Source organism: Tamandua tetradactyla, chromosome 2, assembly GCF_023851605.1.
Source record: "Tamandua tetradactyla isolate mTamTet1 chromosome 2, mTamTet1.pri, whole genome shotgun sequence".
Classification (NCBI taxonomy): Eukaryota; Metazoa; Chordata; class Mammalia; order Pilosa; family Myrmecophagidae; genus Tamandua; species Tamandua tetradactyla.
In genome coordinates, this window is record NC_135328.1 from 39154836 (window position 1) to 39169899 (window position 15064).

At 37.0% G+C, this 15064-nt stretch overlaps 1 long non-coding RNA gene across 1 annotated transcript in view; it reads right to left on the bottom strand.

The window, feature by feature from the left end:
• Positions 1 to 3113: 3113 nt before the first annotated feature.
• The window catches only part of LOC143659774 (uncharacterized), a 35593-nt gene continuing 23642 nt past the window's right edge, over positions 3114 to 15064 (bottom strand). Inside the window, exon 3 of the long non-coding RNA XR_013163715.1 lies at positions 3114 to 3359. This is a non-coding gene — a long non-coding RNA (uncharacterized LOC143659774). The remainder of the gene's footprint in view (positions 3360 to 15064) is intronic.

The following is a 15064-nucleotide window of genomic DNA, read 5'->3' on the forward strand; positions in this document are numbered from 1 at the left end:
AATACAACAAAACTAAGTATTTCTCTTCACAAAGATTCCATTAATAAAGTAAAAACTCAGTGCTGGGATGGGAGGAGGTATTTGCTATATCTGTATCCAAAAAATACCCTCTGTAGCATCTTTCAAATACATAAGAAAACCTACAAATACATAAGTAAAAGACAGATTACACAATATATAAGTGGGGAAAATACTTGAAGTAACCCTTTGCAAAAGAAGATATTCATATGGCCGATAAATAAAGAAAGTTGATCAACTCCATTTGCAATCGGGAAAATAAGTATAAATCACTAATACAAGAATGATGAAAAATTCACAAATCCAGGAAAATATCAAGTGTTGGGGAGGATAAGGAATGATCAGAACACTTATTGCAGTGGGAATGTAAATTGAAACAGCTGCTTTAGGTAAAATCATTATCTACTAACGCTGAATATTTGTTACTATGATTCAGCTACTGAACTTTTAGGCATTTAGTCAACAGAAATGCATTCAAAAATTCAACCAAATGACGGGTTCACCACAATATTATTGCCCCAAACTGGAAACTATCCAAGCAACTATTAAAAGAATAAATGAACTATGGTACATTCACGGCAAACAGTATACTATAGAATAATGAGAATGAAAAGTCTACAACTCCACACAAAGGCTTCAGTATATTTTATGAACATAATATTAAGCAAATGAAGCAAACACAAATGACCATAGATATGTATCCATCTATATAAAGTACAAAAACATATGCATCAAATCCTGCTGTTAGAAGTCAGGAAAGCAGCTTCCTTGTGGGGTGGTAGAGATAGGAGAGCACAAATGGGGATTGCGGGATAAAGATAACGCTCCATTTCTTGATCTTAGAGATAGTTTCAGTTTGTGAAAATTCATGGAGCTATTTATTTATGAGATGTAACATTTCTGGGTGCATGATATACTTACATTTTAAAAGTTTACGTATGACAGTGATTTTATTCTCTGGGCATTTTTCAGATTTTTTCACTTGTTCTTTCATTCATTTATTCATGAGCTGTTTTAAAAACCACCAGGTGCTGGGCACATTTCTAGGCAATGATGTTATTGCCGTGAACAAACTTGAGGTTTATTTACAAGATCCCTTCTCTAGTTCAGATTTTCAATGTCTTTTCCCTGGGTTATTGCACACCCTTCTAATTGGCTTCCTTGTTGTCAGTATCACCCCCTCAAATCCACTTCCACGTAATAGGTAAAGTGATGTTTCTAAAACACAGTGCACTTCAGGTTACACTTGGCACAGAAGATAATTTTAATTCCCAGATAATAATAAAAATGGTAACATACCTCACATTTATTGAGCTTCTATTATGTATTAGTGACTATATTATATCTATCTATATTATATCTATTATAGCCATCTGAAGTCTAAATAATTAATCCCATTTTACAGAAGCACAGAGAGGATATCCCATTTTCCTACAGTCTCATAGAAACCAAGTGAAAGAATGACGATGCAAGCTGAGTGGGAGCTGTCTGTGAAGTTCATGCTTGAAATCTAACCTTACCTATTGGACCTCCTTCAGGGAGTGTCCTCACCTCTCTCTCTGACCCCCTCCAGGTCCCTCCTAAAAATACCCCGATCTAGAAATCCTACCCTGCTCATAGTTTCCTGACTTCTTTCAGCTACTCCATGTTTCTGTGCTTTGTTGCTTATAATTACTTTCTTTTTCATTCCTTGGTCAACTTGTATATATCCAGTCTCTTTTTTCTTCAACCTTTTCTGCTGCCATAATCATCTTCCTCAGCATAGCTACTCATACCATATTCTTGATCGAAAATCTTCTCTGGCCCTTCTTGACAACAGATTCAAACACGAAATTTACATCTAAATTTACTGACCCTTCACAATGGGACCCCAACTTATCTTTCTATACATATGCCACCTTAGTCCCTGTCTAGCCATTATACTGTTCTGTCAGATTACATTATTCTTTATTTCCTTTTCTTTTTCCGGACCTTTGATCCTACAGTGCCATGTGTCTGTAATCACCTCTCTTCATCCTTAAAAACCTAAAGTCCTACTTCTCTTCAAAACCTACTCAATGGGTCTTTCCTTATGCCCGGAGGTCTTCCATTCTTATCAAGTTAGATTAAATGCCCTCCTCTGGTTTCCCATTGCATTTTATATTTCCACCTATTATGACTAATGCTTTCTATGGAGGCAGAATCATACAGGACATTTACAGTGTGCCAGCTTTCTACTCCCTGCATACCCCAAATTACCGTTAGCGCCTAGAACATAGAAGATGCCTGGTTAAAATCTGCCAAGCTAAATTAAAATGAAGGAGCCTAATTTTAGTATCTAATGGGCCAAAAATAGGCACATACATTTACATTGTGCTTTATGGTTATGGTTATCTTTTAATTTTTTTATTGTGAAACTGAGACTCAGGGATATTAATTTACCCAGTTAATTTACTATTAAGTAAAGCAAAATTACTAAGAGAAAATTATGTCTTCCCAGGTACTGTGCTTCTCTAGAAAGCTACCTTTGGAATGTTAGTTTTGATAGCAACATGAAAAAAAAGAAAAATTGAGTGACCATATTTTTATTCCTAAGAGATGTTTCTTTTCTTTAGTTCCCTGTCAGCTCTTTCAGGTTCTTGTTTTATCAATATGCAAATAAAAGGTTACTATATTAAAATTAATTCTCACGTTTATTTTTATTTCTTATTTTCCCTTCTTTATTAAGTTCCAGAGAGGAAACTCTCTGGAGTTGAGAGTTCTCAAAAGATGTTATTTCAGCACAGAAAGAAGACAGACAACCTGGAGGAAGGAGATTGGGGGAGTCATCCAAGCACGGTTTCCTTTTTCCTACATCTTTGCTACAGTATACCAGGACTCTCATGGGCCCCAGAAAAGGAAAGTGCAAATCAAGAAAACCAGGTGGGGCTTGTACGAAACTAAAAACCATTGGTTCAAGATCAGCCCCTTACACCAATTAGGAGAGTGTTAACAAAGTTGCCTGCTATGTACATTGTATTTATATTCATTTACTCAATAATCAAGTGCCAGACTTTGTCCTAGGTGTTGGGAATGAAAACAGATTCAGTCCTTGCCAATATGGAACTTATAGCCATGTGAATAACAAAAATGCAAGTGGAATAAACAGCTCAAATACATCATTATAAAATGCAACCCCAAAATTGCTCCCTCAATCAGATGTTCATTCCAGAGAAATGAAAACTTTTGTTACACAAAAAACTTCTACATGAATATTCAAGAAGCCTTATTTTTAGTCACCAAAAATTGGAAGCAGTCCAGAAGCCTTTCAATGAGTGGATGGTTAAACAGGCTGTAGTACAACCGTATGATGGAAGATTACCCTGCAATAAAAAGGAATACATTATTGATACACAGAACAACTTGGCTGAATCTCAAGGGAATTATGCTAAGTGAAAAAAAGCCAATCACAAAAGGTTACCTATCATAAGATTCTATTTATAAAACATTTTTGCGATTACGAAAGTACAGAAATGGAGAAGAGATAAGTGGTTACCAGGGATTATGCACAGTGGGGCTTGGCACAGGTGGGAGGAAAGGGAGGCGGATATGGTTATATAAGGGCAACATGAGGGACCCTTGTAGCCTTTCTCTCTTACGGTGTTAGTGGATACATGAACCCCACAAAAGTGGTAAAGTTGCATAGAACTAAACACACACACATACACACTCACACACACTCACACACAACATGTATAAGGGAATCTGGGTAAAGGATGCGTGAGATCTCTGTAATATTTCTTATTACTACGTATGAATTTATAATTATCTCAAAGTGTTAAAAACGTTTTAAAATGGAATATGAGCTATAAAGGAATATGTTTGATAGGGTGAGGGTTGATGCAGAGGCATTTAATCTGACCTAGGAAAACCAGGAAATTTTCTCTTGCAAAAGGGACATTTAATCTGAAGTCTGAAGAATGGGTATGTGTTATCCAGGCAAATATTGAGGGGCATCTATGCAGAACATATGATGTGTCCTAAGAACTGAAAGTAACAACACAGCAGGAACATAGAAGAGCACACAATAAATTAAAGTGGTTAAACAGGCGCTCCTATCAATCAGGCCACTGAGGACATTTTAAGGAATACTATGTATTCCTTAAATGCTGTTGCACAAGTAATGTAATGTCCTGGGTTACTTTTTATGGTTCCAAGGAAAAGAACTACTGCACTACAATCCCAAGGGATGATTTTTACTAGAACTTTATAAAAACCAAACTTTCTGAACTGTTTTTCATATGGGGCTGCAATATAAAGCAGTGAATTTTCCATTTCTGAAGACATTCAATCAAAGACTGGTGGACCATTGTAATATAGGAAATATATAACAATTAGGAACAAGATTAAAATAGGTATTTTCTGAGTTTCTTCTCTATTTCCCTGAAATTATATCTCATTTTTCATTTTACACAAGATTAAAGAGAACAAGGGAAGACAGAATTTGGGAAAGTATCTGGAAACTAATTGTTGTTTCTTGCATTGGTTTAGGGAGTTATTCTAATGAATTGCATTCATTTTATGTAATCCTGAAGTATGATAAGCGGCAAAAGGTACCATCATAGAGGATTTTAAACATAGGTGGATCCCTGAGCCCTGGGTAGATGAGTTCTTTCTTAATGGTCTGCATTGCAGGCTACTCATTCTGGATTGGGTTATAAACACAAACCCTCCTATTAATTTCAAATGATGCATTTCTATCTCTGGCTATGAATAAAACAGATCAATGCCAGCCACATGTTTTATTGGGCCCCCTGTGAAATGAATCTGTAGGGAGACAGCCAGCAGGATGGAGTTGACATGCAGATGAGATTTGTAAGTGAGGACATATTGATTATTTCCATCTCAGTTCAGGCAGTAATTCCACCCAACACTGCTTCCCCTGTTTGAACTCATTATTTATGCCATAAAAACACTATCCCAATGATAATAATGGGCTTCATTTACAAGCTAGAACATAAAGCATCAGTGCTTAAGATTTCAGGAGGTACGAGAAAGAGAAATTTAACAAGTCCTAGAGAAGTACGAAGCCACCAAGGCACATCTTGCAGCTTTTATGCCCTCAAAAAGCAAGGTTGAAAGCAGGTGCTTGGTTACCAGGCTCTTTATTGATAACTCCAGACTTGCAGAAGTGTTGGTTTGATTCAACATGTGGGGACCCCTTTATTTTAAAGTGCCCTCTAATTTGTGCACTTGACATTCCTCACATACTCACTCAAACCTTCATTGGAACCACACTCAGGAATGGAACATTCTTCAAAGTACAGTCTCATTGTTGTGGTTGCTGTTGTTTCTTGTAAGGGTTATTTCAGGGCCTCACATGGCTGGTGTCTGTCGTTTTGCCATCCACACTTTTGCAACAGCTTCTTTTGAAGGCAAAGCCAGTGGAGGCAATTCAATCCGGGTCAGCCAGCAGTTATTTTACATCCATGTTTGATTTTTTTAATAAACATTTTAAAATTATGTAATATAACATACATATATATATAAAGCAAAGAGAGAAGGAAAAATAAACACACTTTAACAAATAGTTACAGAACAGATCCCAGAGTTTTTCATGGGCTACAATTCCATCAACTCAGATTTTTCCTCCTAGCTGCTCCAAAACACTAGAGGCTAGAAGGATATTAATATAATGGTTCAGCATCCATACTCATTTGTTAAATCCCCTTTTCTGTTATACTTCCTCCTCTTCCTTTAATCCTTCTCCCAAGCTATAGGAATCTTTGGGGAAATACCTGTTTTGGCTTTTTCATGTTGAGAAGTGGTGTTCACACAAAGGATTGGGGGATGTAATTTACTAATACACCTGGAGAGGCTGGTCCTTTGAGTTTCTGGATTTATCTGCCCTAGGAACCCTCTGGGAATTATGTGTTCCAGGAAGGCAAACCTAGTGTGTGAAACCTTTATAAAGTCTCAATTCAAGCCCTAGGTGTTCTTAAGTGTCAACAGGAATGATGTTGGTTGGAGTTTAGCAAACCATAGCTGTTAGCTCTATCTAACTGAAGCTTACATTGCAGTAGCATCCAGAATAGCCTCTTGACTCCATTTGGTCTCTCTTGGCCACTGATACCTCATTTTATTACACTTTTTTTCTCCCTCCTGGTTAAGAAAGAGTTGTCGATCCCACAGTGCCAGGGCCAGACTCATCCCAGGAAGTCATGTGCACTGTTTTTTATATTGCCCTTGTTGTGGGGGGGTTTCCCCGTGGGCTAAGACATAGCCCCTGCCGTCAGATAGTTCACAGCTTAGAGCAAGTGTCACACATAGCAAAAGGGTTGAAACACATGTGAGGGAAAATCTGGTGAAGGAGAAAAAGAAACGTAACAGAGAAACATAGATTTCCTGCAGTAGATGATCTATGCCTTTTCCTATTTAAATTTATTTACAAAAATGGATGTATATTTTACACAATATTTTTTTCCCATGTGGCAATTTTCCACTTAAGGATGTGGTAAGAACATTTTAAATATATATTTTCCATCCTTCTTATGGCTCAATTCCTTTGTAGGGGTGTCTCATAATTTATTTAACAAATTTCCTAATATCTCATATTGGATTATTTAATATTAACAAGATCATTGCAATTAGAAGTGATTTTATGCCCGAGAAATTAAGTCTTTATTTGCCTCCATGAAGATTGGTTTAGTATAAATTCCTAAAACTGGAAGCGGCAGACTCAAAGGTATTTCTAAAGTTGTTGATAAGATACACTATATCATCTTTGAGAAATGAGCTATCAATTTTCTTGCTCAATAGTAGCCTATGAGTGTGACTAAGACAGTTTCTGGAAATATATTTCTTGTAGAAAAATGTTTATTACAAATAAGTAAAAGTAAAAACTTAAATCTTTCATAGTCACACAACTTTGAAATCTCTACATCTATAATATAAAAGTAGAATCACAGCACTTGGGAAATTTGCTTTTTAAAGTTAACAGTAGCTTGTGAACATGTTTCCCATGTTAAATGTTCTTTTACGATGTTATTTTAGTGTTGAATAATATCTCATTGTATAAATGTATCAAAATATATTTAACCTATTCCATATTGATGGGCATTTAGATTATTTCAAGTTTTCCTATTATTATTCTTTTTGTGATGAACATCTTTAGAGACAGAAATTTTGATAATCTGTAATAATTGTTCTAGGGTAAATTACTACAAATAGAATTGCTAGGTCAAAAGATATGAAAATCATGAAGGTATTTATATGTAAAGCCATATTCCTCAGCAGAAAGTTTATAATAATTTATATTCTCACTAGCAGTGGATCAAAGTATCTGTTTCCTAATACCCTACAGTGACTTTTTGAAGGAAGAGTGATTGAAAATATTATATAAAGCTCTTATTTAGAAACCAGTCTATTAATCATGGACAGTTTATTCATCCATATGGATTCAATTCATCATTTATTGAGCATCTATCCTGTACTAAACAATATAGATAGAACCAACACATTTAATTAGTCTAATGTTGTAATCAATTAGACCCAAATAGCCACACACATTGGTGCAGAAACACCCTCAAAAATGATTTAGAATTGCTTTAAGGTTTTGAAATCCACCTTCTATAGTCTCTGAAGTTCATTCAACTTCTTTCTAACTCAGAATAAATGACAGAGTTTTTGCAATACATTCAATCCATGAAAAAGCTAAGGACTTACAGTTAGGGAAAATATTTTTATTGCATTGAATCCAAAATTTCTCCCTACAATTTCCACAGTCTGGCCCTTTCATTACTAAGGAAAATTCCATTTCTTCTTCAAATATGTTATTTGTCACCAAGAAAAATAATCCCAAACTTTCCACATTTCCTCATATGAAATTATTTCCAAGATCCTTTCCCATCGTGTATACTCCTTCAGGAGATGCCCTTGTGTTTGTTCGTTTGGAGCCCAGAATTGAATAAATTACTCAATATATGCTTAGATTCTGCATTCCCAAGGTAACCAAGAGACAGAGACCATTAGGCTCTCAGAAATATATACAGTATTTATATATATAAATAATGTAAAATATTATATATTTATATATAATAAATATATATTATTTATTTATTTTAAAGTTTTTTTAAATTATGAAATAAAGCATATATACAAAAAAGCAATAAATTTCAAAGCATATTTTAATAAGTAGTTACAGAACAGATTTTAAAGTTTGGTATGGGTTATAGTTCCAACATTGTTTGTTTTTACTTCTAGCTGCTCCAAGATGCTGGAGACCAACAGAAATATCAATATAATGATTCAGCAGTCATACTCATTTGTTAAATCCTATCTTCTCTGTTATACTCCTCCTTATCTTTACATCACTTATAAACATAAATGCAATAAATTTCAAAGTATATTGCAACAATTAGCTGTAGAATGGATTTCAGAGTTTGATATGGGTTAACAATTCCCAATTATAGGTTCTTATTTCTAGCTGCTCTAAAGTACTGGAAGCTAAAATCTTTATCAATGTAATGGTTCAGCACTCATACTCATTTGCTAAACCTAACCTTCTCTGTATAACTCCACCATTACCTTTGATCTTTCTCTCACTCTTTCTGGATGTTTGGGCTATGCCCATTCTAACTTTTTCATGTTGGAAAGCGTTGTCAATAATATGGGCTAGGGAGATGGAACTAGTTAATGATGCAAGGGCTGTCCCGTCTGCATTTTAGGACTTATCTGGGGGGAACTATCTGAAGGCTGTAGGTTTTGGAGAGTTACCCTAGTGCATGGAACCTTAGGAAAATCTTATATAATGTCCTAGGTTTTCTTTAGGATTGACAGGAATGGTTTGTGAAATTGTTCTGATAAGGCTTAGGAATTTAAGGCAAGGTGCACATAGGTGAGCATCACTATCACCAGCAGTGAATTGAAGGGCAAGCAATTCCCATAAAAAACTTCACAGAGAAATGCTCTCAAAGAAAGAATCTGTTTCCTCTGCAGGAGCTGACCCAGGCAGTTGGGGCTGTTCCAAACATTCCATGGAATGGACTATTATATAATGCCTTAAGTATTCTTTAAGATTGTCAGGAATGGTTTTGGTTGGGGTTTGGCAAGTTATATTTTATTTATTTATTTTTATTTATTGTGTATTATAATGGCACCAGTAGTTATGTCAAACCAGAAATATAACCTCTCTGACTCCCTCCTTGAACTGGCCACTTGTATTTAGTTGGCAATAAAGCCCTGATAAATTTTTTTTGATTGTTTGTTTCCAAGAGAATTTTGTTTTTTTGCTTATTCTCATGTTTATTTAGTTTTACTTTTACAAACACTCCACCTTCCTCCCTTCCTTCATCCCTGTCCCTTTCCCTGGTAACATCTAATATGCTTTCTGTTTGCAAATTTGTTTATTTCTAGTCATCTCCTGTGGCATAATTTTATTCTTGGCCTGATGGTTTAGCCTTTTTCATTCCCTCCCTCGCCATTTTGGCACGTCCGGTTCTTCTAGACCCCTGAATTACAAGCCTCACCCGGCGACTAGTGACGCAGCCTTGTCTCTCTACCCCTGTTGGCCTCCTCCTTATCCCTCCACCCGCCCAACATCCGCTGCTACAAGCACACTCAAAAACAACATCTCCCTGGTGCCTACAGACGTCACAGTCACCCCATCCGTCCTCCCTGTGTGATTGGCTACCCTCCCCTGGATTCCACGCCCTAACTCCACCTCTCCTCAAACTGTATATAGTCCGGGGCTCACCGAGCTTCGAGGTCTTTAGCTACTGTCGGCCCTGGCATAAGCTTCTACCAACAATAAAGCTACCTTGCTTCATGCCTTAATTGACTCGGCCTCCAGTCCTTCAGACCCACAGTGGTCCCCTGCGTGCGCGCCTCCGACCCAGACCCTCGAGCTCGAGCCCCCTCTGCGCCTGGCGGTTCTACTCCCTGGACCCCCTCGGCAGGAGGAGTGGACCCTCGCTAGCCTAGTGGGACCGGACTCCGCGGAGTCCCACCTCTTCCCGCAATCTCCTATAAGTGATATTCGATTTTCGGTCCTGTGTGCCTTGCTTGTTTCACTGAGCACTATGTTTTTAAGATCATTCTATACTGCAGCGTGTCTCAGAACTACTTTTTTTCTAATGAAAAAATTATGTTCCTTGTGTGTATGTACCACATTTTGTTTATCTATTCATTTGTTTATATGCTTGGATTATTTCCAGGTTTTGGCGATTGTGGATAATGCTGCAATAAACATTAATGTGCAAGTATCTGTTTGAGAACTTGTTGCATTCTCTTTAGGTATATATCTAGAGGTGAGATTGCTAGGTCTAATGTTAAGTCTATATTCAATTTTTTGAGGAACCACCATATTGCTTTCCACAGTGGCTCCTCATTTTACATTCCCACCAACAATGCACTAATGTTCCAAGTTCTCCACATCCTATCTGACACTTGATATTTTCCAGTTTTGTTTTGTTTTTGCAATTTTTTTCTGCTTCTTTGTCTGTCTCCTCTTCTTTTGTTACTTTCATTACACATGTATTGGTGCACTTACTAGGGTCACATATATCCCTTAGGCTCTATTCATTTTTTTCTTTATTCTTTTTTTTCTCTCTTCATATTATATAATCTCTACTTATCTATTGTCTAGTCCTCTGCCAGCTCAAATCTCCTGTTGAACCCCCACTAGTGAATTTTTCACTTCATATTCATTTGTTATTTTACTCATCAACTCCAGAGTTTCCATCTGGTTCTATTCTATCATTTCTAACTCTTTATTGAGATTCTCTAGTCTGTGAAACATTGTCCTCATACCTTCCTATCCTTCTTTAAGCATCGTTTCCTGTAGATACTTGTAATAACTGCTTTGAAATCTTTGCTAAATCCAACATCTGGTCCTCTCAGAGTCAGTTTCTTCCATGACTTTTTTTTTTTCTCATTGGGTATGGCTTATAATTTGCAGTTTTTTTTTTCTTTATTGGAGATGTTGTGGATTTACAGAACAATTGTTCATAAAATAGGTTTGGAACATTTGTTGCAACTGATAGCACATTTTTATAATTGTACTATTTTTAACCATTTTTTATTGTGACATATAAAATATACAAGAAAGTATAACATATATACAATAAAGCAATAAATTACAAAGTACATTGTAACAAGTTGTTATAGAACAGATTTCAGAGTTTGGTATGAGTTACAGTTCCATAATTTTAGCTTTTTCTTTCTAGCGGCACCAAGACAATGGAGACTAAAATAAATATCAATATAATGTTTAAGTAGTCATACTCATTTTGTTAATCCTATCTTCTCTGTTATAGCTCCTCCTTCTCCTTTGATTCTTCTCCCAATCTTTAGGGGTATTTGGACTAGGCCCATTCTAGCCTTTTCATGTTGGAAAGGGGTGTCAAAAATATGGGCTAGGAAATAGAACTAGTTGATGTTCTTGGAGAGGCAAGCCCCTCTGGGTTTCAGGACTTATCTGGCCTAGGAACCCATTGGAGGTTGTAGGTTTCTGGAAAGTAATCTTAGTGCATGAAACTTTTGTAGAATCTGAGAGCCCTAGGTGTTCTTTAGGGTTAACAGGCATGGTTTTGGTTGAGGTTTAGCAAATTGTGGAAATTAGCAATGTCTAGCAGTAGTTTACATAAGAATCACCTTCAACATAGCCTCTGGACTCTATTTGAACTTTCTCAGCCACTGATACCTTATTTTCTTACATTTCTTTTTCCTCTTTTGATCAGTAAGATGCTGTCAATACCAGGGTGTAAGGTCAAACTCATCCCTGGGCATCATGTCCCACACTGCCAGGGAGAATTCCACCCATGTATGTCATATCCCAAATAGGGGTGAGGTCATGATTTTACTTGCAGAGTTGGGCTTAGAGAGAGAGAGAGGGTGTATCTAAGCAACAAAAGAGGTTTTCCAGAGGCAACTCTTGGGCATAACTATAGGTAGGCTTAGCTTCTCCACTACAGAAATAAGATTCACAAGAGCAAGCCTCAAGATCAAGGTCTTGACCATTTGACTTGGGAAACCCTAATGTTTGATACATCATGAGTTTCCCTGGAGGTAAAGCTTAATACTTCCATATTTTTTCTCCCATGCCTCAAGGAACTTTGCCAACACACTTTGGGATATATCTGGACATTACATTAAGCCACCCAGAATTATAAGCCCTCATTCCCATTCTGGACTTCATGTGTTGGGTTGTTTAAATCAGCTATCCAGACAGGCTGAGTTAGATTATGTGCTACAGAAAATTAGGTTTTAGATAAAATAAACCTCTCTTACTTTAGACTCATAGAGTAGGTAAAGTTCTAAAATACAATATCCTCCTTACCACTATATTCTGATTTATTCTTAGTCCCGAATTAATCGGCTTTGTTCTTATCTCCAAGTAAAACTTGATCTCCTCATCAATTTCTTTAACTGTTCTGGTATGTAGCAATGCTGACTTCAACTCTGAGTCTTAGGTGGCATACAGGTACCCAAAGTTCCAGGGAGATATCAGTTTATACATATATAGCATAGTCTCTCAAAATCTAGAAATACCATTTACAGCTCCGGACTAAATGTAACTGCTATAAGAGTTTCCAATCTAGGCCCCAGTTATCTCATAAATATTTCCTAGAAGAGACCATGCAATATTTGCTGTTTTGTTTCTGGCTTATTTTGCAGAGCGTCATGTCCCCAAGGCTCATTTACCTCATTGCATGCCTCATTTCTATAGCTGAACAATATTCCATCATATGTTTACACAACAGTTGGCCATTTTATTTCTCAGTGTATGTATCCTTCAGCCATCTCCAGCCATTGGACATCATGGATAATGCCCAAAGTCAACAGTCCATGTCTCTCATTATTCTCATTTGGTTGTATAATCATGATCACTCTCAATTTTAGACAATTTTCATTACTCCAAAGAGAAAAGTAAACAATAAACACACCCTCACCATATACAAAGTTCAAGCCTCCCCTTAACTCTTGTACTTCCCCCTAATTATTAACCTCTGATATTGCTATGGTATTATTGATGTCTTCTTGTTAAGTATAGACCATAGCATGCAATAGTAGTTTCCCCTTATACCTTGATATTAGTAACTCTTTGTATAAGGTTTGTACCTTTGAAGTAGCTCATGAAAGAACTTTTTTATATTTGTAGTGTTAATCAGTGGGATACATGGCTCTTATGCAATCCTTTCAATCATGCTCACCTTCAATATGGAAATATTTCTTATAGACCTGCGAAGGAACTCCCTTCAATTTTATCCATCCCCATACATTTAAGTTCAACCTCATTAAATAACCATTCACCATCTCTAGGTTCTGTGTATCCCTGAGTCCCCTATATTCTATGTTATAAGCCTCTGAATTTACCTTTACCATGGTGATAATAGTGAAATAATGCAGGATCTATCCATTTGTGTCTGGCTTATTTCACTCCGCATTATGCCCTCAAGTTTCATTCATGTTGTCATATGTTTCAGGACCTTTCTTCTTACTGCTGCATAATAATCCATCATATGTATATACCACATTTTGTTTATCCACTCTTCTGTTGATGGGCACTTTGATTGTTTCCATATTTTCACAATTGTGAATAAGGTTGCTATGAACATCGGTGTGCAAATGTCTGTTTTTACCATTGCTTGCAACTCTTCTGGGTCTATACTAAATAGTAGTATTGCCAAGTTGTAGGGCAACTCTTTAATTAGTCTTCTAAGGAACCTCCAAACTGTCTTCCATAGCAGCTGTACCACTATAGATTCCCACCAGCAATGAATAAGTGTTTCAATTTCTCCACATCCTCTCCAACATTTGTAGTTTCCTTTTTGTTTAAGAACAGTCATTCTTATTGGTGTGAGGTGATATTTAATTGTAGTCTTGATCTGTATTTCCCTTATAGATAATGAAGATGTGCATCTCTTCATGTGCTTTTTAACTATCTGCATTTGCTTTTCAGAAAAATGCCTATTTATATCTTTAGCTCATTTTATAATGGGTTGCTTGTTCTTTTGTAGTTGAATTATATGATTTCTTTATGTACACAGAATAACAAACTTTTATCAGGTACGTGATTTCCAAATATTTTCTCCCATTGAGTTGGCTGCCTTTTCACCTTTTGGTTAAAGTCCTTGGAGGTGCAGAAGCATCTGATTTTGAGGAGTTCCCATTTAACTACCTTTTCTTTCATTGCTGGTGCTTTGAAATAGAAGGATGCTTCCTATTACTAGGTCTTAAAGATGTTTCCTTAGATTTTCTTCTGGGAGTTTTATAGTATTGACTGTTATATTTAGGTCTTTGATCTACTTTAAGTTAATTTTTGTGTAGGGTGTAAGAGACCTTTCATTCGTTTGGCTATTGATTTCCAGTTCTCCCATGCCCATTTATTGAAAAGACTATTCTATCCCAGTTCAGTGGATTTGGGGACCTTGTCGAAGATTAATTGACAATAGATTTGGTCCACACTCTTGATTTGATTCCATTGGTCAATACTTTTATCTTTGTGCCAGTACCATGCTGTTTTTACCTCTGTGGCTTTTTAACAAGCTTTAAAATCAGGAAGTGTTAGTCCTCCCACTTCATTCTTTATGAGGATATTTTTAGCTGGGGGTAACGCACAGCATGGTGAAGGACATGGGGATTGGGGCACAAGGAACAGGGGTGCAGGGTGGAGCATGGTAGGGCACAGTTCAGGGGCCTGGTGCATGGGGCACAGGGGTGTGGGGCATGCTGTGGTTTGCTTTCTCGCCCTGCCTCCCCATCCGTACAGTCCTCAGTGCTCCAGGCCTCTATGTGGAAAGGGACACAGTGTGCTCTTTGCATTCCCTGGGTGGTCTCTAAGAGCAGGCAAAGCAAATTTACTGCCTTCTGGGATCCCTGAGGGAGCTCTAGGCTGTGGGGCTGAGGGGTTGGTATCTCACACTAGTCACAGGAGTAGGCTCTTTCCTGGTTGTGGCCTCTTGCTCCTGGTGGAGTCCTGACTGAGTTCACTTACCCAATTCTCTGCATTCTAATTCATTAGTTTTTCATCCAGGGTCTTCCTATATATGAGCAAGACCCTCTCAGGTCACTCACACCCTGGAACTGC